Genomic DNA, 24,874 nt, shown 5'->3' with positions numbered 1-24,874 from the left:
CTCTCCCAAGCGACTGGTCTGGGGTGTGTGCACTGATTCAGCTACAAGATGCTGCCTTAATTGTAAGACCTATTACAAGTGGTAGAAGGCCTAAAAGAAGTTTAGAAGAAAGATCTACATTTAGTTCAATATCTAGAGATAATCCTGTCCCTAAGGAACATCGTCTTTGGAAAAGTGCAGAAAAGTTTTTGAATCTCTTTTTCCATCTGTTGGTGTAGTTAATCTGATGATAGAAGTTGAGGTAACCCGGTATGAGTTAATCTCTTTCATGAACGCCACCACAGCTATGATGCAAGGAATTAGAGTGGAACTTCGAGGTTTGAGATTAACTGCCCTTCAAAATCGTTTGGTTTTGGATCAACTCACTGCTATGCAAGGTGGAGTATGTGCTGTTGTAGGTTCTACCTGTTGTACCTATATACCCGATAATGATGCTGATGGTCATATTATCGAACAAGCACTGAAAAACATCACTGAAGCTTCTCGTCGTCTTGGAGAACGTGAAACATCTGCTGAACAAAGTTTTTTTGAGAAGATTAAGAGTTTGTTTACGAGTGTTGAACACTATTTTGTTTTAGGAATGATTCTTTTATTGATTGTTGGAATTATACTTTGTATGTTGCCATGTTTGATGATGATGGTAAGACAGGCCATAAAGGCCTCGATTGGAGTGGTGATGATGAAGGATTATATGCATGTAGGGAAAGAATGAAATGGAATCTCTATGTTTTTGTTTGTCTTTATCTTTTCATTTGCAGTTTGTGTCACCAATTCTGTTCCCAGGATGACCATCCTATGTTTTGGTGTGTGATGCTAAATCATAAATGATTTAAAGTGGCCATTGTTAGTGTTAGGATGGTTTTCACACTGTTTCACACACATTCCTTTGTCTGCTCAGTGTCTATAGAATATTTACGATGTTAGTCTGTAAGGTAAACAGGAGTCCTTATCTGGACTCACACATCGCCAGCTAGTATATCCTCTTGTCTAAACAGGAAACAACTAGGTCAGGTTTCTTTTCTTTGTATGTGTATATAAACGTTCTGCCGCCTGCAATAAACTGAAGAGGAAGCATTTGCTGTTGTAGGTTCTACCTGTTGTACCTATATACCCGATAATGATGCTGATGGTCATATTATCGAACAAGCACTGAAAAACATCACTGAAGCTTCTCGTCGTCTTGGAGAACGTGAAACATCTGCTGAACAAAGTTTTTTTGAGAAGATTAAGAGTTTGTTTACAGTGTTGAACACTATTTTGTTTTAGGAATGATTCTTTTATTGATTGTTGGAATTATACTTTGTATGTTGCCATGTTTGATGATGATGGTAAGACAGGCCATAAAGGCCTCGATTGGAGTGGTGATGATGAAGGATTATATGCATGTAGGGAAAGAATGAAATGGAATCTTTTGTTTGTCTTTATCTTTTCATTTGCAGTTTGTGTCACCAATTCTGTTCCCAGGATGACCATCCTATGTTTTGGTGTGTGATGCTAAATCATAAATGATTTAAAGTGGCCATTGTTAGTGTTAGGATGGTTTTCACACTGTTTCACACACATTCCTTTGTCTGCTCAGTGTCTATAGAATATTTACGATGTTAGTCTTTAAGGTAAACAGGGAGTCCTTATCTGGACTCACACATCGCCAGCTAGTATATCCTCTTGTCTAAACAGGAAACAACTAGGTCAGGTTTCTTTTCTTTGTATGTGTATATAAACGTTCTGCCGCCTGCAATAAACTGAAGAGGAAGCATTTGCTGTGTGCGGTGTGATTCTTCCCTGATCAGAAAGGCCTACGGGTATCGCAGATCGTATGGAAAACCTCTCCACTAATTAAGTTTCGTTTGGGCATGATAAAATCTAACACCCATTAATAGGAGTAAAGCTTTGTTATTGATTGTCTGTTATAATTACACTGCTGTCTACAGGGTTACTTGTAAAATAATTTGGATTTATATTAACTGTCTGGATTTCTTGCCTGATGTTTTCAACTTTTATCAAAAAGGTCATGAAATCATTACTACCTAATGATGGTGTGCATGTGAGTGCAGTGCTTTTATATCCTGTTAATTTTGCTGAATAAAAATCTAGTATTATGCTTGTTATTTTCTATGACGGAGGAGAAATATGCTGATCAGCAGCACTAAGAGATTTTCTATAATTTAGGAGGCTCTCCTTCCATGCTATTTGAAATAATGTCAATTTTGTTTGACGCCATTTACATTCTAATTTCTGAGTGGTCTGTTTTAAGGTGTGTGTATGATCATTTTACCACTGTGCTAATTTTTTCTCCTTGACCATTTTGGTCTTAAGGGGAGCTACATCATCTAGAGTATAACGAAACGTTGATTCTAGGTATTCAGTGACCCAGTCAAGCTCTGCGGGGTCAGACGGAGATCTATCTAATATCGTAATTTCTGGAAGATTATTGATAAAACGCGCTGCTGTAGCTGACGTGAAAGTACACTTAACACGGTAACGTGGTGAGGTAGTAATGCAATGACTGAGGCAGATTTTAAAAGAGATGAGATAATGGTCTGAAATAGCTACAGACTGTGACTAATTATGGCTAAGTTTTCTATTTTTAATACAAATGTTAACAACAAATCGAGAGTGTGTCCACCACTATGAGTGGGTCCTATAACATTTTGATTAATTCTACCTGAATGTAGAATGGACACAACTGCTGCTCTTAAGGAGTCTTCCTGATTATCAAAATGAATATTAAAGTCACCAACAATTAATGCTTTGTGTAAAGAAGTAGCTAAATTTGTGATGAAATCTGCAAATTCTATGAGAAAATCAGAGTAGGACCCTGGGGGTCTGTAAATTATAATTAGTGGAATTGACTGACTGGACCTGCTTTTGGACACTGACAACATATTTTATGTTGGTGTAAAGAACTTCAAATGTTTTACATTTGTGTTTAGTCTTTTGTGTGACGCTTAGATTATTATTATAAATAGCTGCGACTTCACCTCCTCTGCCATTTAGACAGGGTTGGTGTATGTAACTATACCCAGGAGGACTCGCTTCATTTAATGCTACATATTCATTCGGTTTAATCCACGTTTCTGTCAAACACATTATTTAAAATTCCTGGTCGGTAATAATTTCGTTTATAGTAAGCGCTTTTGACGTGAGAGATCTAATATTTAACAATCCTATCTTTAGATCAGAGGTGCTGCTGTGCGTTCAGTCCTATTTAATTTAATATTAATCAGGTTACCTAAACAGACTTTCTGAGAATTCCTAAATTTTGGTTTCGCTCAGAGGACAGACACAGTCTCAATATGGTATCCTGAGTGACGACTTTGTGCAGCTAGCAGACAGTCGGTTTAGCCTGTCTGTCTGCTCCCTTGCCTTGGCTCTGGACAGTCACTTGTTAACTAGTGTTTTCTGAGACTATGACCTATACTACAGGAAATGAGAGCAGCAGCTTCCCAAGTGGAATGGATACCGTCCCGCCGCTAACAGGCCAGCCTTGCCCTCAAAATTGCTCCAATTATTTATGAAGCCCACATTGTTTTTGGAGCACCACTCGGACATCCAGCAGTTCAGTGACCATAGCCTGTTGGACACGTGAAGCGGAGAGGAATAGTGCTCCCGTGGGCGAGCCTTAGCGTTAGCTTTGTCTTTCCGAGCCATCACTCATTCGCCCCTCTGTGAGGGCTCTAATGCCAGAGTCAGGGGAATGCTAACTCCTCCTAGGGCATCCAGACTTTCCCTTGCAGAACCTGGACTGCTCTCGGCACTCACTACTTCTCTCTAGACTCTGAATGCGCTCCTCTAATGCTAAGATCTTCTCAGTCAAAGAGCAAACTAGGTTACACTTCTTACAGATAAAATTATCGCTAACAATGGAGAAAGACTGAGAAAACATGTCACACTTCACACACTATATGAACTGGATGTTCGCCCTAGCAGAGAAATTATGTACCTTAATGTGGTTACTGTAGTGTGTGTTCGTAGTTCTGATGGGAATGGTCTCCACTCACTGCTTTCAAACTCTCAAACAGGGAATAAAGCTCTCTTCCGGAAGCAAAAAGAGACGAAACGGAGCCAACGGAAAGTAAAGGATGCAGGAAATCAAAACGATATTTTGATGCGATGAGAGACAGAAAAAACTAACTGTAAAATTTTAAACGCCAATACAAACAAAATTCCCGGCAAACAATCAACAACAGGAAACAGGAACTGACGTCAATTTTCATCCTCCTGTTTGATGCAGATGTGAAACCTACACCCTACAGGCCTACAGGGATGACCAAGAGTACCTTCTCTCTTAAGTGGAAATGGTCAGGAGGAACACAGTCTTTACAGTGAGAAACCTCCAAAGCACCTCGGCCAACGATTTGAAGAGAGGCTCCAAAGGGGCCTCCAAAACGATGACCAAATCCCACGCATGCACTCTAGGTCGTGCCGGAGGCATCAGTCTCCGGGTACCGCGTAGAAAACACGTCACAAACGGGTTTCTACCCACTGACTGCCCCACAATGTGGGCGTGATATGCCACAATGGCGAACACGTAGACCTTTTGAAATGAGCCAACCCTGGTGAACTGTTCCTAAAGGAATTCCAGCACTGGGCCAAACAGACAGGTAACTGTCTAATTGGCCACACAAATTCACTCCCTGGTCCATGTAGGTGAAGACAAAATTATCCAAAGATTTTATCAAGTATGGTGAAATCCCAAGTTCCGCAGACAAGGTTAACATGTCACTCAAAACTGCAAGACATCTAAGAAGAAGAATTATGGATCTATAATCAAGGTCCTGGAGGAACGTTGTTTCATTACACTGCATCAGCTATATATGGTTGAAATGACAATAAAAGCTTCTTGACTTGACTTGACTTGATCAAGGCTCCAGCAGTGAGAACGCCAGCACCACCCGGATCATTTAGACATCTTCAGATGCTCCACACTTCCAAGAGCGTGAGGTTTCAGGATTTACTTTTCATAATAGACAAATTCTCAAGATAGGTAGAAGCATTTGCAACTAAACATGGCACAGCAATGCACAGAGCCAAAATACTGGTCAAAGACATTCTTCCATGGTGGGGGTTACCAGAATGTATAGATTCTGAACACATCTGGGAACACATTTCACAGGTGCAGTGTGCAAAGAATTATGTCAAATATTGAACATCCAGTGGTGAACATTACACTGCCCATACAGACCACAAACCTAAGGACAAACAAAGAGGGTGAACCGAATTATAAAGAACGCTTATCAAAAAGTCACCAGGAAGGGATTCCCTGTCCAGAAGCCTTACCCTCTGTACTCTCCAGAATTTGAGCAACACATACAAGAAAACTGGACTAAGCCCTTTTGAGATCATTACAATCGTCCCATGTCTTTACCTGGAACCATAGATTTATGAAAGGCTGATACACGCCTGGTCAATGGTTTATGATTGACAAACCTCAGAGACTACCATTGGAATCAAGGTGCGAAGGTCCATTTCAGGTTCTTTTAGTAACTAATGCAGCAGTTAATATGAATAATTAAATGGATTTATGTGAACCATTGCAAATACGCTAATATGCCTAAAGTTTAGGGACAGATGGCAGTTGTGTTTTTCAGAATCCAGATATGGCGGAACTAGGGTTTTTAGGCTCTAGCTGGTCACTTGAGGACGAAGACATTAACATTCCACCACTGATAAACAATATAGTGTCCTACCAGCATATAAAGTCCTACCAGCATCAAATAGGGACAGCTTAATTGGCAGCTAGGTATGATTTATTTAAAATCTTTTCTTGGAAAGATGAGTTCCCCTTTGCTCTTGTATGTGATTACAGGTGTTCCAGTGTTACAGAGGAAGAGCAAAGACATTAAACGCTTCGACCCTACTCCACTGGCCACCAAGATGAACATGTCTGAACATACACAGAGCACAGCAACATCCGCCACTTCCAAAAGATGGCAACATCGACAAATAAATAAAGAAAAAAGTACTTAAGCATTCAAGAGAATTCATACTTTACCATGAACTCTTATTCTGTTGTCTTAAGTAATTGAGCCTGTATACAGAATGCCGTATCCATGATTAATGAAAAGTTTAATTTGTGATCAAAAATGTAAAAAAAAAGGGGAGATTGAAAGATTATGAGTATCAATAATAAAATACATTTACATTGTGGCTGCCTCTTAGATACAATCAGCTGTGTCTGTGGGGGTTTTATCAAGATGGCCCATACAGGTGATGGGTGTCGGCCAGACAACACACACAATGGACATTCAGTTTTGTGTATTGAGGACCCTCCACAGGAAGTCCTTATCCTTATAAGTCCTTCTGTACTCTTGTATAAAGATCTGTCTCACCGACAGATCTTGGGTGAAGATATTTTGAAGACCGAAAAGCTAACATCGCTGTTGAAGACCCTCTACACTGTTACCTTCAATAAATTCTTCTCCCCACAAGAACTCTGGTCAAGCTCACTTAGTTTATGTATTAGATTAATCTAATATATTGGCGAGCCAATATATTGGCAATATATTACATCTGAATCCAAGATGGCGGCGCAGCAGTAGCTCGCAGCGGCCTCTCCGGATCCAAAAATGGTGCTTTCACCATATTTAGCACGACCCTTCACAATACATGGACACCAGAGTCAGCTGTGTTCATGTGTACAACCACCAGACACTGCTACGGTACAGGCATCATGCAACCAACAATCTGCATGATGATCTTATCAACAACATTCGCGACCTCGGCTTGCTGCGACCTCGGCCACAAAGACCAGGCCCCCAGACCTCGGTGTTACCTGATGCCGGTGGCCAGGAGAGGAGACGTCAAAAGTGCTGTTCGAGGAAGCGGAAGCGTGGCAAGCGGGCGGGTGTCCATACTAGGCTAAATGCTAACCCTAGCCGGCCGGCTCTCCCGTCCATTTTTCTTTCCAATGTCTGCTCCCTGGATAATAAACTGGACTACATCCAACTCCAGTGAACCACACGGCGAGAGTTTAGAGACTGTTGCATCTTTGTTTTCACGGAGACGTGGCTCAGCGACAGAGTTCCGGAAGCCACCATCCAGCTAGACGGGCTAACCATGTTTCGAGCCGACAGAAACGCAGCTCTGTGCGGTAAGACTCGCGGTGGTGGCGTGTGTGTTTATATCAACACGGAATGGTGTAAGAACTCTGTGCTTGTTTCATGCTACTGCTCATCGCTAGTGGAGTTTGTGACTGTTAGATGCAGACCATTTTATCTGCCACGGGAATTCACCACTGTTTACATCGTCAGAGTGTACATTCCTCCCAGTGCTAATGATCACGAATTACAAGACCACATCACCTGCTTGTGACCGTGACCCCACCCTCCCAGATGCGCTGAATGACTTCTACACCCGGTTCGAGGTGCAGAACAATGTGGTGGCGAGGAGACCCCATCCCTCCTCCCACTGACCTGGTGCTCTGTCTAACCACAGCTGAAGTGAGGAAAACTCTATGCAGAGTTAACCCACGGAAGTCTGCTGGACCAGACAACATTCCTGGCAGAGTGCTCAGGGAATGTGCAGAACAGCTAGCAGATGTCCTCACTGACATCTTCAACATCTCCCTGAGCAGCAACGTAGTTCCCACGTGCCTCAAGACAACGACCATTGTTCCCGTGCCGAAGAAGTCTTCTGTCTCCAGCCTCAATGACTATCGCCCCGTCGCGCTCACACCCATCGTGATTAAGTGCTTCGAGAGGCTCGTCATGAGGCACATTAAGACACAGCTTCCACCCTCCCTGGACCCCATGCAGTTTGCGTATCGTCCAAACCGTTCCACGGATGATGGCCCTCACCCACCTGGATAACAAGGACTCGTATGTATGAATGCTATTCATTGACTTCAGCTCAGCATTCAACACGATCATTCCTCAGCACCTGATCGAGAAGTTGAACCTTCTGGGCCTGAACACCTCCCTCTGTAACTGGATCCTGGACTTCCTGACTGGGAGACCTCAGTCAGTCAGGATCGGGAACAGCATCTCCCGCACCACCACACTGAGCACTGGGGCCCCCCGGGGATGTGTGCTCAGCCCACTGCTGTTCACCTTGCTGACTCACGACTGTGTAACAATGCACAGCTCGAACCACATCATCAAGTTCGCTGATGACACGACCGTGGTGGGTCTAATCAGCAAGAACGACGAGTCAGCATACAGAGAGGAGGTGCAACGGTTAACTGCCTGGTGTGGAGCAAACAACCTGTCTCTGAACGTGGACAAAACGAAAGAGATGGTTGTGGACTTCAGGAGAGCACAGAGCGACCAATCTCCACTGATTATTGATGGATCCTCAGTGGAGATCGTCAAGAGCACCAAATTCCTTGGTGTTCATCTGGCAGACAACTCAACACCAGCTCAATCACCAAGAAAGCCCAGCAGCGTCTCTACTTTCTGAGAAGGCTGAGGAAAACCCACCTCCCTCCCCCCATCCTGTCTATGTTCTACAGAGGGACCATTGAGAGCATCCTAAACAGCTGCATCACTGCCTGGTTTGGGAACTGCACCATCTCGGACCGCAAGTCCCTACAGAGGATAGTGAGGACAGCTAAGAAGATCATCGGAGTCTCTCTCCCCTCTATCATTGACATTTACACACACGCTGCATCCATAAAGCACACAGCATTGTGGACGATCACACACACCCTCACACACACTTTTACACTCCTACCATCAGGAAAACGGTTCCGAAGCATTCGGGCCGCCACAACAAGACTATGCAACAGTTTCTTTCCACAAGCCATCAGGCTTCTTAATACACAGAAATGAAACAGAACTCACACACACACACTCACTCAAATGTGTGTAACGAACTGTGAAATTTTTCCTGGACTTAACACTTAACACACACTCATCACTCATCTCAATCCATTCCACCACCATTCATTTATTTATTATTTATTATTCTCGACTGTACCACACTCTTAACTGCTGTTTTTTGCACATTTATCACTTATCACTGTATTATACTCTTTACATGCTGTTTTTTGCACCTTCGACTGCTGCTATATTTTTGCACTACATTGTTCTGTTTATATTTACTTCTGGGATATAGTTTTTAGTTTGTATAGTTTTTACAGTCGTCTCGTACACTACTGTATAATCAAGTATACAGTAGGTTTACTGGTCGGCGCTATATTGGGTTTTGTGTCTTGTCTTGTGTCGTCTGTCTGTACTGTCTGTCTGCACTGTTTGCACTAGGTTGCACTTGATGCACTTTATGTAACTTGTGTTGTAGCTCTATGTTGTTTTGTTTGTTGTTGTTTAGTGTAGCACCAGGGTTCTGGAGAAACGTTGTCTCGTTTTTACTGTGTACTGTGTACCACTGTGTATAGTAGAAATGACAATAAAAGCCTCTTGACTTGACTTGACTTGACTTGACTTGAGCCACCCAAACCAAACACAGCCAAATCTAACATAGACTAGGCCTCCAAATCCCCCAGATCTCAAACTAATGTCATGGAGGCTGCTAAACATCTGAGTGCCAAACACTACACATACCTTCAGAGTGTTAACCCTGTTTCTGTGGGACAAAGTATGAGGTAGATACATTTTATTGTGCATATTAAACTCAGTCAAAAGGCTTAATCAGAAATTGTTTCATGCTGTACTTTCACCCCTGCACAGATGCAACAACCCCTTTAACCCTCACCACTAGTCACTAGCTTCTCTCTCCTCTGGTGGATGAACTGACTGCCCTTTCCTCTTTTCAATGCTACGGTTATCTTAGAATTAAAACGTTCTAAAACCAAACGTAACGCAAAATGCCTGAGATTTCACTTACAGTTGCTGCATGTTTCAGACTGAAGCTGCACTTGACTGTATTTGCCAAATAGTACAGTGGGGCAAAAAAGTATTTAGTCAGCCACCAATTGTGCAGGTTCTCCCACTTAAAAAAATGAGAGGCCTGTAATTTTCATCTTAGGTACCCTTCAACTTTGAGACACAAAATGAGAAAAAAAAATCCTGAAAATCACATTGTCTGATCTTTAAAGAATTTATTTGCAAATTATGGTGGAAAATAAGTATTTGGTAACCTACAAAAAAGCAAGATTTCTGGTTCTCACATACCTGTAACAACTTCTTTAAGAGGCTCCCCTGTCCTCCACTTCTTACCTGTATTAATGGCACCTGTTTTAACTTATTATCAGTATAAAAGACACCTTTCCACAACCTCAAACAGTCAGACTCCAAACTCCATTATGGCCAAGACCTGCACCAGGCTGGGAAGACTGAATCTGCAATAGGTAAGCAGCTTGGTGTGAAGAAATCAACTGTGGGAGCAATTATTAGAAAATGGAAGACATACAAGACCACTGATAATCTCCCTCGATCTGGGGCTCCACGCAAGATCTCACCCAAAATGATCAAAATGATCACAAGAACGCTGAGCAAAAAACCCAGAACCACACGGGGGGACCTGGTGAATGACCTGCAGAGAGCTGGGACCAAAGTAACAAAGGTTACCATCAGTAACACATTACGCCACCAGGGACTTAAATCCTGCAGTGCCAGACGTGTCCCCCTGCTTAAGCCAGTACATGTCCGGGCCCATCTGAAGTTTGCTAGAGAGCATTTGGATGATCCAGAAGAGGATTGGGAGAATGTAATATGGTCAGATGAAACCAAAATAGAACTTTTTGGTAGAAACTCAACTTGTCGTGTTTGGAGGAGAAAGAATGCTGAGTTGCATCCAAAGAACACCATACCTACTGTGAAGCATGGGGGGTGTAAACATCATGCTTTGGGGCTGTTTTTCTGAAAGGGACCAGGACGACTGATCCGTGTAAAGGAAAGAATGAATGGGGCCATGTATCGTGAGATTTTGAGTGAAAACCTCCTTCCATCAGCAAGGGCATTGAAGATGAAACGTGGCTGGGTCTTTCAGCATGACAATGATCCCAAACACACCGCCCGGGCAACCAAGGAGTGGCTGTGTAAGAAGCATTTCCAGGTCCTGGAATGGCCTAGCCAGTCTCCAGATCTCAACCCCATAGAAAATCTTTGGAGGGAGTTAAAAATCTTTGTTGCCCAGCGACAGCCCCAAAACATCACTGCTCTAGAGGAGATCTGCATGGAGGAATGGGCCAAACTACCAGCAACAGTGTGTAAAAACCTTGTGGAGACTTACAGAAAACGTTTGATCTCTGTCATTGCCAACAAAGGGTATATAACAAAGTATTGAGATGAACTTTTGTTATTGAACAAATACTTATTTTATACCATAATTTGCAAATAAATTATTTTAAAATCAGACAATATGATTTTCTGGATTTTTATTTTCTCATTTTGTCTCTCATAGTTGAAGTGTACCTATGATGCAAATTACAGGCCTCTCTCATCTTTGTAAGTGGGAGAACTTGCACAATTGGTGGCTGACTAAATACTTTTTTGCCCCACTGTACACATGAAAGCATTTCATCTTCTACAATGGAATTCTAGTTAAAAAGACGACTTTGATGGTTTTTCTCAATTCAAAATCCATGTGAAGATTTGATTCAAACCTGTTTTTGGGTGAACTGTACAAATCTAAATTTGTTCAAGGAAAACTGTTGCCATGTGGTCACGACATTCAATTTAAATTATTGAATGTTGTTTCCATAAGACAATAATGACATTTTATACACTTGCTTAAAATGACAAAAAAATCAATATTAGCTCTGCCCACTTCACAATCAAACTGTCATAAATTTTTGGGTCATGATTGGACAGAAAAGTTCTAACCTTTGTAAATATATGTACATATTTGGGTGGTTGTATTCACTGGTAGTAGGGGTGTGGCTGCCATTGCTGTTTGGTGTGGGTTTGTACCCGTGATAGTATGGGAGTTCAGGTAAGTTGTTTGTCTTTAATTTTGTGTTTTCTTTTTGTAGGTAATTTAGATTTTGTATTGAAAAAAAAAAAAAAGTTTCATGAGAAGTTTTCTTGAGGTGTGAAAGGAGTTGCGTTAAACAAGTATGCATTGTGTCCCTACATTTTGAAATTATTAGTGTAGTATCAGTGTTCCCCACAGTGTTCCTATCATACATGAAGGATTGAACATATTGATTGTCGTATGAGCTGTATTGCTTCTGATTTTTAGTCATTAAAGCAAGTATCTGTTCTTTTATTGGCTGATTTGGCCATGTGAGAATTGACTGTATGCTTCTGTGAAAATGGTGAGCCAGAGCCTGTGATTCTGAGGCATATTACTGGAAATTCAATCTGGACCAGATTGCATGTAAGGATTTTCTCCATTTGCACCCAAGCAATTAGTTGCAACTTGGACACACCAGGGTAGCAAAAGTTTAGAACCAAAAAAAGCTACTTATATTACACATATACGTACCACATACCACAGGATCAGGACATGTTTTTGATATTTTACAAATACGCAAATTATTATACAAAACCTGAACTCTGCGTTGGGTTGCACTTGTTTCATTTACATTCACATTCATGGATGCTTTCATGCATTTATTATTATTTTTTGTGTGTGCGAGAGAGAGAGAGAGAGAGAGAGAGAGAGTTTATTACATTTAATTTTATTTCCCTGATTTAAGCTAGGAAAAATTAAATGTAAAAAAATCTAATTAGAATAGAATTTATATTAAAAAAAATACATATGTTTGATTTTTATTTTGACTTTATTTCTGTCATTTCTTTGTTCATTCTTTAAATCTGGAGCCAAAGTTTGACAATAAAGCAACCATTTGATGTCAATTCTTTGACTCTTCCACAAAACCTCTCCCTCAACTGCTGTTTATACCTTATATAGTCAAAGATCTCATGTATGTATTATGTGAGTGTTCTTTGAAGATCTTACATTTGAATATAAAGAAGTCACATAACTTTTAGTCCTTTCTGGTTTCTCAGCCACATACTGAGTATATGTTTACTTTCAAATCAAATTTCATTTGTCACACACATACATAGAGAGTACGACATGCAGTGAAATGCTCTGTGCGACTGTCCAACATTTAAACATAAAAAAGAATAGAATTAAGGATAAAAAATAAGGTAGATAAATAAAAAGTATAAACTATAGAAAATATATGAAAATACTTTAAAAGGTTAAACGTCCTGAAGCTGCTTTAAACTGATGTGTTAGTGTTTTTTAGCAATATTAAAATCTCATATTTTACAATATGAAGGTCACATGACCAACAATGCTAATCTTCCACAATGTGTGTGTGGTGTATTGTACCAGCACAAATGGATTATTATTTTTTTTTACCTCTGGTCTGAATTAAATTTCTAAAAAATCATATGAATGAAATGTATTTATCTGTTTATTTTGTATTATTATTATAGAATAAAGCTGGTACTCACGTTCTTGTGCAGCAGTGGAAGGTTTGCTGGTCTTCTGCAGAAATGTGTGGAGGGTAAAGTCTCTTCTTTTTATTGCTACAGCAGTCACTCCCCTCTATCCTGTAGGGAATCACTGTGATTTCCTGGAAATGCTCACTTTCAGATACTTCCTGCTTGATCAAAATTTAAGAAAGTTGTTGAATTCCTGTTTTAGCTTCATCATAGCACACAGAAAACCTCAAACTTTCAATGATCAGTTTAGTCAAGTAATTAAAAAGGTGAATCATTTATCAGTTCTAAACCTGCTGAAGCCCAAACAAGCTTAGTGGCAGTATTAAGAAACTGTTCTTGATATTGTGGTTCTGGTGTGCTGCAGGATGGCTGCTCTGGTGAGAGCTCTGGGCAAACTTTACAGCTTTATTTGCCTTTTCATTGTGTTTGTGAGTCTATTTGTAAATATCTCTTCATTCATCATTCAATACAAACATTTTCAGACATCAGATCGTCTTTAAAAATGGGCTCCCTGGCGAGGACGTGCCGCTGTCTTTACATCCACACTGGAGAAGGAGAATGAAGAGAAAGAAGTGAAAGATTCTGCTGGGATTCTGTGCAGAACTCAGAAAAGGCCTTTCAAACCCCCTCTTCAGAGTATTTTTCTAGCATTTACATTTACATTTGCGGTATTTAGCAGACGCCCTTATCCAGAGCGACGTACAAAAGTGCTTTAAGTCTCTAGTAATGAATAAATCCACACTGGTACGCCAGATTACAAACTTAATATAAATATAACCCTAGAATTCTACAAACTTGGAATGTGCTAATTAAGTGTTTCAGGAAGAGGTAGGTCTTCAGTCGTCGCTTGAAGATAATCAGGGACTCCGCTGTATGGACATCTAGAGGAAGATCATTCCAACACCTTGGTGCCAGAACAGAGAAGAGAAGTGTACTTACCTCTCATTCTGAGAGAAGGTGGTACCAGTCGAGCAGTGCTGGAGGATCTCAGACACAACAAGTGTGAGATGTGATGAGGTCATTGAGGTAAGATGGCGCTGGTCCATTTTTGGCTTTTTAGGCAAGCATCAGTGTTTTGAATCTGATACGTGCAGCTACTGGAAGCCTAGCAAATGTTCAGTAAATGCTTAACAAAATGGATCAACTAAATACTCGGATAACATTTCAGTGAGACATAAAGAACTGCTGTTTTAGAGATTCACTGAGAGATGTTTGTACACCACCCTTCCGTACAGCAGAGTTTCACCTCCCGGTTTCAATATTACATTTTATCTATTACCAGGACAGAACATCTGCTTTTCGGGTAGCAAAGACTTCTGTTCAGACTTCAGTTGGCATTTAGTCAGCAGTGGCATGAGGCACGTGAACGAACATGGCCCGGTTATGGTGGAGGTGGAACCATCTTTAAGGTAGCAAACAAGATATGGATCAGTTGTTAAGTGTATTATTTGGCCCAGCTGTAAAATGTAGAACTGTGGGACACTTGAGCAACTTGTTTCCTCAGTCCCCAGATGTTTGCAGACTGTTATAAAAGAAGAGGGTAACAGTGGTAAACATTAGATTAGATTAGATTCAACTTTATTGTCATTACACATGTACAAGTGCAAGGCAACGAAATGCAGTTTGGGTCTAACCAGAGTGCAATAACAGCAAGTGCAGGATATATAGTTTTTACATGAATTTACATAGTTAAATAAAATGAAATATAGACTATAAACAGTAATTTAAAGATGTATATGTACTATAAATGTAGTATACAGATGAATATATATGTACTAAAAACATAATATACAGATGACTATGAATATATATGTACTATGAACAATAATATACAGATGGATATATTTATATGTATTGTGAACATGATATACAGATGCCTATTACTATACACAGAGAACGGTATATATACAATGGTGATAAGTTGATGTTGAGCAGCAATACAAAAAAAACATGGCCTTGTCCCAACTTTTTTGAGATGTGTTGATGCCATGAAATTTAAAATCAACTTATTTTTCCCTTAAAATGATACATTTTCTCAGTTTAAACATTTGATATGTCATCTATGCTGTATTCTGAATAAAATATTGAAACTTGAACTTTCCAGATCATTGCATTCTGTTTTTATTCACAATTTGTACAGTGTCCCAACTTTTATAAAATCGGGTTTGTATATATAGGGATTTGTGTTCATATAGCCACAAGGTTAGTAAAGTCTGGTACTAATGTAGGTGTTGTGAGGAGGCCTGGGGTGCAGTCAGCATTCACAATCATCCCAAAGTTTTTCAGTAGGTTTGGCTTTCACTCCAACTCATTCTAAGCATATCTTCATGGAGCTGGCATTGTACACAGAGGAATTGTTGTGCTGTACTAATTCCAGTGAAGGAAACATTTTATGCTACTGCATCCAAAGACTTCCTATACAATTATGTGCTTTTAGCTTTGCGATAACAGAATGGCTGGGCAAGTCAGGTGTCCCAATACTTTTGTCTATACAGTGTAAATAAAAAAATTAACCAACATTTTGATAAACTACATAAAAGTTGTTTAAATTTATATTTTTGCCACACATAGGCATACAAGATTCATTGGGAGGCAAGTCACATGTGCTCCTGTCAAAAATAGGTCCAAATAAACTTTTTTTATTGGGACATTGCCAGAACTGCTCCCAATCAAGAGCTCAAGAGTGAGGTGAGCTGATTTTAATGACAGAATTGTATACTTGTGCTGTATCTAAGTTTTATCTAAGGTAATGCTATACTTAACTTATTAACATTTATGTACTCATTATTTACCTGCCTCTGGTGATCAATGCATACACGACCCACACTGAAAAAACAATCAGAGACTAGAAAAAAAGCACTTTACATCGATTCATTTGAAATGACACATATATGGGAGGAAAGGGGCTCAAGATTGAAGGTAGGCATGGTTATTTCTTCTGTAACTTTTTTTAAGTGTATTGTATTACATTTTTTTGTTAATTTTTTTTTTAGTGTGATCCAACAAAATACAATATTATTTTGGGAGCTGTCCATTGGCTTTAAGATGACTGCTCTTTTTTTTGCTAAACTTTGATAAGAATTTGAATATAACTAATAGATGTAAAAGAATATATGAGTAATAATTTCTGTAACCCACTAGAAAATAATTCTAGAATATAGAGGGTTAGTTTGTTTACAATTAGATGATTAGCTCTGGATGAGACTAAATTAATGGTTCATTCCAAGTCACAGAATATGTGTGCTTGTCTCTTTAAGAGTGCCGCTAATGGTAGCAAGGTTGATTGGTGTGTACATGTGGAAAATGTGTTTGACACAACAAGGTAAATTGGTCTTTATTTTACTTGTTTGCTATTGGTTAATCCCGGGTTTTCCCGGAAAATCTAGAATTTGGGTGGAGAGCTGCTAGGAGGCTGATCAGATTGATTAAACTGAAAATTTGCAGTAATAAGAGTGAATTATTTGATAACTAGTTGTATAATTTACTTAAAGTGTAGAGCATGTGTGTTAATACACTGATTGTTTTATGTTTTAAGTTTGAGTTTACCGGGTGGACTTTTCCCTCATAGCGATTAACCACAGGTTATTTTAAATAGTTCACATTGTGCACTAAGGAACTTTGTGTAACAATAATAATCAGACTTCTTGTGAAAGAGTTTCATAGATTGGACTACAAGTGTGTGTATACAGACACAGAAGTAATCGCTACGGCACTGATTTATATTGTGATGTTGGGGAAATGCGATTTTGGGGTTTAACTATATCAGAGACTTAAAGTGCTTATAATTTGGGTAATTTAAATTCTTGTATTAAGATTTATTGAGTTCTTATTTTTTTATTATTATTATTAAATTTGTTCTGTTTGATTACTTGCTAGAGAGTTTCCTCATTTGAACTTGAGGTATTCTACGTTTTATGTTTAAGATTATTTACTACACTAGAGTCAATTTATTCAGTGATATCAGAGGGACCTTTATACAACATCTCTGAGGCATTCGTTTAGTGAACCTGGTGCTGCTCCTTACTACACTATAAATAACACGGGTAAGGGGCGCTACATTTCTATAGGCAATCTTTCCTTGAACGAAGAAGCCTTATTTTGGACCCCTGGGAAATGATAAAAAAACAAAAAAACAACAGTGTTGAAGTCCACAAGGTAACCACTGAAGCCATTTACACAGACCAGACATAACAATGAAATTGTAACATTGTCATCGGTGAATGAACTGCTCTGAATATATCTTCATCATGGTACTTGTTTGTGGGTGGGATATACTTTATTAGGCAGCAACTGGACATTTTGTCCACAAAGTTGTTGTGTTAGAAGGGGTTTCCTGGTCTGCAGTGGTCAGTATCTATCAAAAGTGGTCCAACGGAGGAATAATGGTGAACTGGCAACAGGCTCATGGGTGGCCGAGGCTCGTTGGCTCCTTGATTAAAGACTGGCCTGTGTGGTCCGATCCAACAGACGAGCTACTGTAGCTCAAATTGCTGAAGAAGTTCATGCTGTTAATGCTCGAAGGGTCACGACTGTTTTAGCAGCAAAAGGGGGACCAATATGTGTAAATATGTAATTGGCATATTTGTACTTTTCTTATACCTTTTAGGGCCTTCATCAGTAAAAAAAAGGCTGCCATATTTCCAGGTGGGCATCCAGCACATATGCACACAGTTGTCAGGAATATTCCACCTCATTTGGGATATTTGTCCTGAAAGAAATTTATGTATTTGTCGTTTCAGTTATTCTATGTCTACTTTATTCTTTAAACAATTTTATGATGAACCTGCTAAATGAGACTGGTACTTTTGTTTAATTCTATGGTTTTTAACTTACGTAATACATTATTTTAATGATTAACACATGCATGCAATTATTGACAAGTTGTATTGTTTTTAATAGTGACCAGATGAGCTTAGCGCATTTCCTTTACTTCAGAGAATTATCTCAGATTTTTACCTCAGATGAGCCCATCTTGTTTCCTTTACCTCAGATTTTTACCTCTGATTTGACCGTCACACATTTCTGTTACCCCGGAAAAAATTTTTCAGATATTTACCTCAGACTAGCCCATCTTGTTTAATTTACATCGGATGAGCTCGTCACATTTCCGTTACCTCAGAGGATTCTCAGATTTTTACTTCAGATGAGTGCATCTTGTTTCATTTACCTCAGATTTTTAACTCGGAGTAGCTCGTCACATATTTCTGTTACCTCAGAGAATTATTCCAGATTTTTACCTCAGATGAGTTCATTTTGTTGCGTTTACCTCAGATCTTTACCTTGTATGAGCTCGTCACACATTTCTATTTCCTCAGAGAATTAGCTCAGATTTCTAACTCAGATGAGCTCATTTTGTTTTATTTAGCTCAGATTCTTACCTCAGATAAGCATATCTTTTTTTGTTTCCCTCAAATTTCTAACTCTGAATAGTTTGTAACACATTTCCATTACCTCAGAGAATTATCTCAGATTTCTTCCTCATATGAGCTCATCTTGTTGCGTTTACCTCAGCTCAGCCTATCTTGTTGTATTTAGCTCTGATTCTTACCCAAGATGAGCTCATCTTGTTTCATTTACCTCAGATTTTTACTTCAGATGAGCCCGTCACACATTTCAGTTACCTCAGATGTTTACGTCAAATGAGCGCATCTTTTCATTTACCTCAGATTTTTTTCCTCGGATGAGCTCATTCTTGTTTCATTTACCTCCAATTATTTTTACCTCATATGAGCTCCTCTTGTTTCATTTACCTTGGATTTTTAACTCTGATTAGCTCGTAACACATTTCCATTACCTTAGAGAATTTCCTTAGATTTTGACATCAGATGAGTTTGTCACACATTTCATTACCTCAAAGAATTATCTCAGATTTTTACCCCAGATGAGCTCATCTGACCTTAAATTGTGGGAAAAGAGCAATGGGCAAAAAAAATGAACAACTGCTATCATCTACTTGGGTAAAATGCTGTTAAAATAAGGCAGTTCATGACAATGTTTTGATCATTCTGAACCTCTTGTACATGGCACCTGTCTTAAAATAGAATACTGTATGTTGTATGTGGATCCCAGTTCAGATGTTTCAGATATTTACCTTGAAATGTTTCCTTTGTTGTTACAGATTTAGTGTGACGTGTGTGACCGTTTGTTTCATACTGTCAGGGATCCATCTGCCAGGCCTTTCTCGGAGGCTCTCATGCTGCCTCGCACTGCTCTAATTGGCAGCACCTGTTCATCATTACCGTTCCCCTTTAAAAGGTCCCGGGTTCCACCTCACTCACTGTCGATTCTACTTGATGACTACAGTGATCAACCAGATTCCTGACCGCCAGCATTCCCGCTGGTTCCTGCTCCGTGTTCCGATCCTAATGATTATACTCGATTTACAGATTACACTCATGGTACGGATTATACTCTCTACAGATCCTACCCGCTTTACAGATTACACCCACGGTACGGATCATACTAGACTTGTGTTTGTGTGCTGAATTTAAAATTAAGACTATAACTGAGTTACTCCCGCTTTCTAGGTGTGGTCACTGCCCTGACACATACGCAGTGTGAGAAGAATGCTGGCATTGCTCTAGTTATTGACAATTTATTGTCACAAGGTGTTTTGATCGAGACACACACACCTTATAACGTCTCTAGGTTACGTATGTAACTCTTGTTCCCAGAGGGAACGGGACGCTGCGTCATAACACTTTGGAAACGCCCCTGTGTTGTCCACGCTCTGAACTACGTGTAAAACCTGACCAATAGGTGAGTCGTGACGTCATCTGCGGGCGATGTCGCGTAAACCAGGAAGCTACAAAATGGCTGCATGGTGGTAGTGACGCTGGCTTCTGCACATAGAGAAGGTAAGCACCGCAGGGATGCAGGGAGTGTGGCAAGGAGATACAGCGTTTCGTTCCCTCTGGGAACTAGGGTTACATACGTAACCTAGAGACATTCCCCATTTGGGAACTTCGAGCTGCGTCATAACGCTTTGGGAACGAGTGTCCAATCACGTCACACTGACCAGACCCTGCCTAATGTGTGAGGGCCCCGGCACCTGCATGTAGGACAGAGGAGCCCGGAGTGGCTCTAAGGTCAAGGTCATAAAACCTGAAGAAGGTCAGCGGGGTGGACCAACCCACAGCCTTACAGATGTCCTGAAGTGACACTGCAGCGGACCAGGACGTAGAAGCCGCCACACTCCGGAGTGAGCCCTGACCCCGAGTGGAGCCGGGAGACCAGAGGACTTACCCACCCGCTTAACGTCTGCTATGGCCCTAATAGAAAAGGTTTCCTGGCCAGTAAGCAGACGTTAAGCGGGTGGGTATTGGATGCCATCCTTTCAGCTTACAAGTCCTTTGGTCTCCCCGCTCCACTCGGGGTCAGGGCTCACTCCGGAGTGTGGCGGCTTCTACGTCCTGGTCCGCTGCAGTGGCAGGGTCTGGTCTCACACATCTCACACATTAGGCAGGGTCTGGTCAGTGTGACGTGAACAGCTGCTCCGACTTTCTCCATGGACTTGTCACAGTGGGTTCTGTTTCTCCTGGCCGGGGGCTAGAAATGGAGAAGGGCAGAATGCCTGTAGCACGACAGGTCATGTGGAAGCCGTGGGCACCTTAGATACGTACCCAGGTTTCGTATACAGAAACACTCTGGCAATGCCAGGGGCAAATTCCAGGTGGGACGTGGCCACGGACAGAGCCTGCAGATCCCCGATCCTCTTCATGGGGGAAATAGCCAAGAAAAAGGCGGTCTTGACCGACAGGTACTTAAGGGCCACTTCCGCCAAGGACTCGAAGGGGGGCTCGGATAGGCTCGCCAACACAACTGCCAAGTACCAGCCAGGCACTTTGGGTCGCGTCCTGGGCCTCAGCACCAGAGGGTGCCTACCCAGCGACTGCCCCACAGGCGAGGTGATATATGCCACGATAGTGGACACATAAACCTTCAGGGTAAAGGGGTTAACCCTGTGACAAACTGTTCTTGTAAGAACTCCAGAACTAAACCAATCTGGCAGTTAACTGGGTCTAAGCCACGGTGCTCACACCATGACATGAACAGCCGCCACCGTGCGGCATACAACCTCCTTGTAGAGGAAAATCTGGAATGGAGTAGGGTCTCTACTACCTCAGTACAAAGACCATCTGCTACGAACTGTGCCCTCAGTGAACGAGGGGTCCGCCTGCCTGTTAGAGGAAATCCCACCTGGGAGGAATTTCCCACAGAGGGCCCTTGAGGAGGGACATGCGCAGTGATTTTGTAGCTCCTGGTCATCACAATGTCGCCTGCCGATGACATCACAACTTGCCTATTGGTCAGATTTCACACGTGGGTCAGAGCGCGGACAACGCCAGGGCGTTCCCAAAGCGTTACGACATGGCTCAAAGTTCCTGAATGGGAAACAGTGTGTTTCTTTGTCACGTACATATTACATGTGCAATGTAGCATCGTGAAATGTTTGTCAATGTGTTTCTTGGTCTTTCTGCACTATTCCATTTAATAATCTGTAAAATACATGCAAATAATCAAACATCAAAATATTACAAGTTCTGTAGCTGTGTAGTGTAAAGTACAGAACATCCAGATTATTCATACCCAATACTGACCTAACCAAAATTATTCTTTTCATGCGTCTTTATTTCAGATAACCAACCATCTTTAGAGGCTGATCAACAATTCTGAGGGATAATGTCATGACGTGGGTAAACAAAGACTCCTATTTGAATACTAATACAGAGTATTACTAATTGAGTATCAGCAAATTCAAAATGCCATAAGAAAGAACATATAAAGAAGGTAATTTATTACAACACTTGCATTGTTTATTTATGCGAATGAGGCTCCATCTAATTAAATATTCATACGTTTACATACCTAGTAAAACCAAAAATCAGATTAGAATCACAAAAAACATCAGAGTAAAGACTTTTTTGTGTATAATTGAATATTATTTATTTTGTTGTGTAATTGATAAAAAATGCTGTACACATTTAATTATCCAAAATAAGATTTTTAATTGGACTTTTATTTTTCTTTATCTGTGATTAATATGCATTTGTTACTGCAATTCATTAATTAATTCATTAATTTTTTGAACCCAGCCATTAGGGGGGCACAAGCCAGTGCACTCTTAGTGCCGGTCCCAAGCCCGGGTAAATGGGGAGGGTTGCGTTAGGAAGGGCATCCAGCGTAAAACATGTGCCAAATCAAATATCACGGATCACAAAGGAGAATTTCATACCGGATCGGTCGAGGCCCGGGTTAACAACGACCGCCACAGGTATCGTTAGCCGACAGGGTACCGGTGGAAATTGGGCTACTGTTGGCCGAAGGAGGAGAAGGAGAGGAGGAAGACGTCTACAGAGACGGCAGGAAAAGGAGCAGTGTAGGAGAGTAGAGGTTCGGGTTGGTACTTTAAATGTTGGTACTATGACGGGTAAAGGGAGAGAGATAGCTGATATGATGGAGAGGAGAAAGGTAGATATGCTGTGTGTTCAGGAGACCAAGTGGAAAGGAGTAAGGCCAGGAACATTGGAGGTGGATTTAAACTGTTTTATCATGGTGTGGATGGGAAGAGAAATGGTGTAGGGGTGATTCTGAAGGAAGAGTACAGTAAGAGTGTAGTGGAGGTGAAGAGAGTTTCTGATAGGGTGATGATCGTGAAGGTGGAAGTTGAAGGATGATGATAAATGTCATCAGTGCCTATGCTCCACAAGTTGGCTGTGAGATGGAGGAAAAGGAAAGATTCTGGAGTGAATTAGATGAAGTGGTAGATGGTGTACCTAGGAAAGAACGATTGGTGATTGGGGCAGACTTTAATGGGCATGTAGGTGAAGGAACAGAGGTGATGAGGAGGTGATGGGTAGGTATGGTTTTAAGGAGAGGAATGTGGAAGGGCAGATGGTGGTAGATTTTGCTAAAAGGATGGAAATGGCAGTGGTGAACACGTATTTTAAGAAGAAGGAGGATCATAGGGTGGCGTATAGAGTGGAGGAAGGTGCACACAGGTGGACTATGTGCTATGCAGGAGATGCAACCTGAAGGAGATTGGAGACTGTAAGGTGTTGGCGGGGACAGTGTAGCTAGACAGCATCGGATGGTGGTCTGTAGGATGGTTTTGGAGGCGAAGAAGAAGAGGAGGAATGTAAGGATTGAAAGAAGAATAAGATGGTGGAAACTGAAGGAGGAAGAGTGTAGTGTGAGGTTCAGGGAAGAGGTCAGACAGGGGCTCGGTGGTGGTGAAGAGGTGCGGATGATTGGGGAACTACTGCAGGAGTGATGAGGAGGCAGCTAGAAAAGTACTTGGTGTGACATCTGGAAATAGAAAGCAAGACAAGGAGACGTGGTGGTGGAATGAGGAAGTGCAGGAGAGCATTAGGGAAAGAGGTTGGCAAAACAGAAGTGGGATCGACAGAGTGATGAGAAAAGTAGGCAGGAGTACAAGGAGATGCGGCAGCAGGTAAAAGGGATGTGGCGAAAGCCAAGGAAAAGGCATATGAGGAGCTGTATAAGAGGTTGGACACTAAGGAAGGAGAAAAGGAGTTATACCGATTGGCCAGGCAGAGGGACCGAGCTGGGAAGGATGTACTGCAAGTTAGAGCAATAAAGGATGGAGAGGAAATGTGTTGACTAGTGAGGAGAGTGTGTTGAGAAGGTGGAGGGAGTATTTTGAGCAGCTGATGAATGAGGAAAATCACAGAGAGAGAAGGTTGGAGGATGTGGAGTTGGTGAAGCAGGATGTAGATAGGATTAGTAAGGAGGAAGTGAGAGCAGCGATTAAGAGGATGAAGAATGGAAAGTCGGTTGGACCAGATGACATACCGGTAGAGGCGTGAGATGTTTAGGAGAGATGGCAGTGGAGTTTTTAACCAGATTGTTTAACAGGATTCTGGAAGGGAGAGGATGCCTGAGGAATGGAGAAGGAGTGTGCTGGTACCGATCTTTAAGCATAAGGAGATGTGCAGACCTGCAGTAACTACAGGGGAATTAAGTTGATCAGTCACACCATGAAGTTATGGGAAAGAGTAGTGGAAGCCAGGCTGAGAGAAGAGGTGACCATCTGTGAGCAACAGTATGGTTTCATGCCGAGGAAGAGCACCACAGATGCCTTATTTGCTTTGAGGATGTTGATGGAGAAGTATAGAGAAGGACAGAAGGAATTGCATTGTGTATTTGTGGATTTAGAAAGCGTCGACAGAGTGCCAAGAGAGGAGTTGTGGTATTGTATGAGGAAGTCAGGTGTGTCAGAGAAGTATGTAAGGGTGGTGCAGGACATGTATGAGGACAGTGTGACGGCAGTGAAGTGTGCAGTAGGTACGACAGACTGGTTCAGAGTGAAGGTTGGACTGCATCAAGGATCGGCCCTGAGCCCTTTCCTGTTTGCAGTGGTGATGGACAGGTTGACGGACGAGGTCAGACAGGAGTCTCCCTGGACTATGATGTTTGCAGATGATATTGTGATTTGTGGTGAGAGTAGAGCAGGTTGAGAAGAGCCTGGAGAGGTGGAGATATGCGCTGGAGAGAAGGGAATGAAAGTCAGTAGGAGTAAGACAGAGTACATGTGTGTGAATGAGAGG

General features: G+C 41.3%; 1 long non-coding RNA gene across 1 annotated transcript; it reads left to right on the top strand.

Moving 5' to 3' along the window:
* Positions 1-16,577: 16,577 nt before the first annotated feature.
* On the top strand, positions 16,578-22,105 carry LOC124387928. The gene is made up of 3 exons (XR_006926289.1): positions 16,578-16,626; positions 19,423-19,702; positions 21,943-22,105. It is a non-coding gene; the product is annotated as an uncharacterized LOC124387928 (long non-coding RNA).
* The last annotated feature ends 2,769 nt before the right edge of the window (positions 22,106-24,874 follow it).

The sequence above is a fragment of the Silurus meridionalis genome, chromosome 6 (assembly GCF_014805685.1).
Source record: "Silurus meridionalis isolate SWU-2019-XX chromosome 6, ASM1480568v1, whole genome shotgun sequence".
NCBI classification, from domain to species: Eukaryota; Metazoa; Chordata; class Actinopteri; order Siluriformes; family Siluridae; genus Silurus; species Silurus meridionalis.
This window is presented reverse-complemented; position numbering and strand designations above follow the sequence as displayed.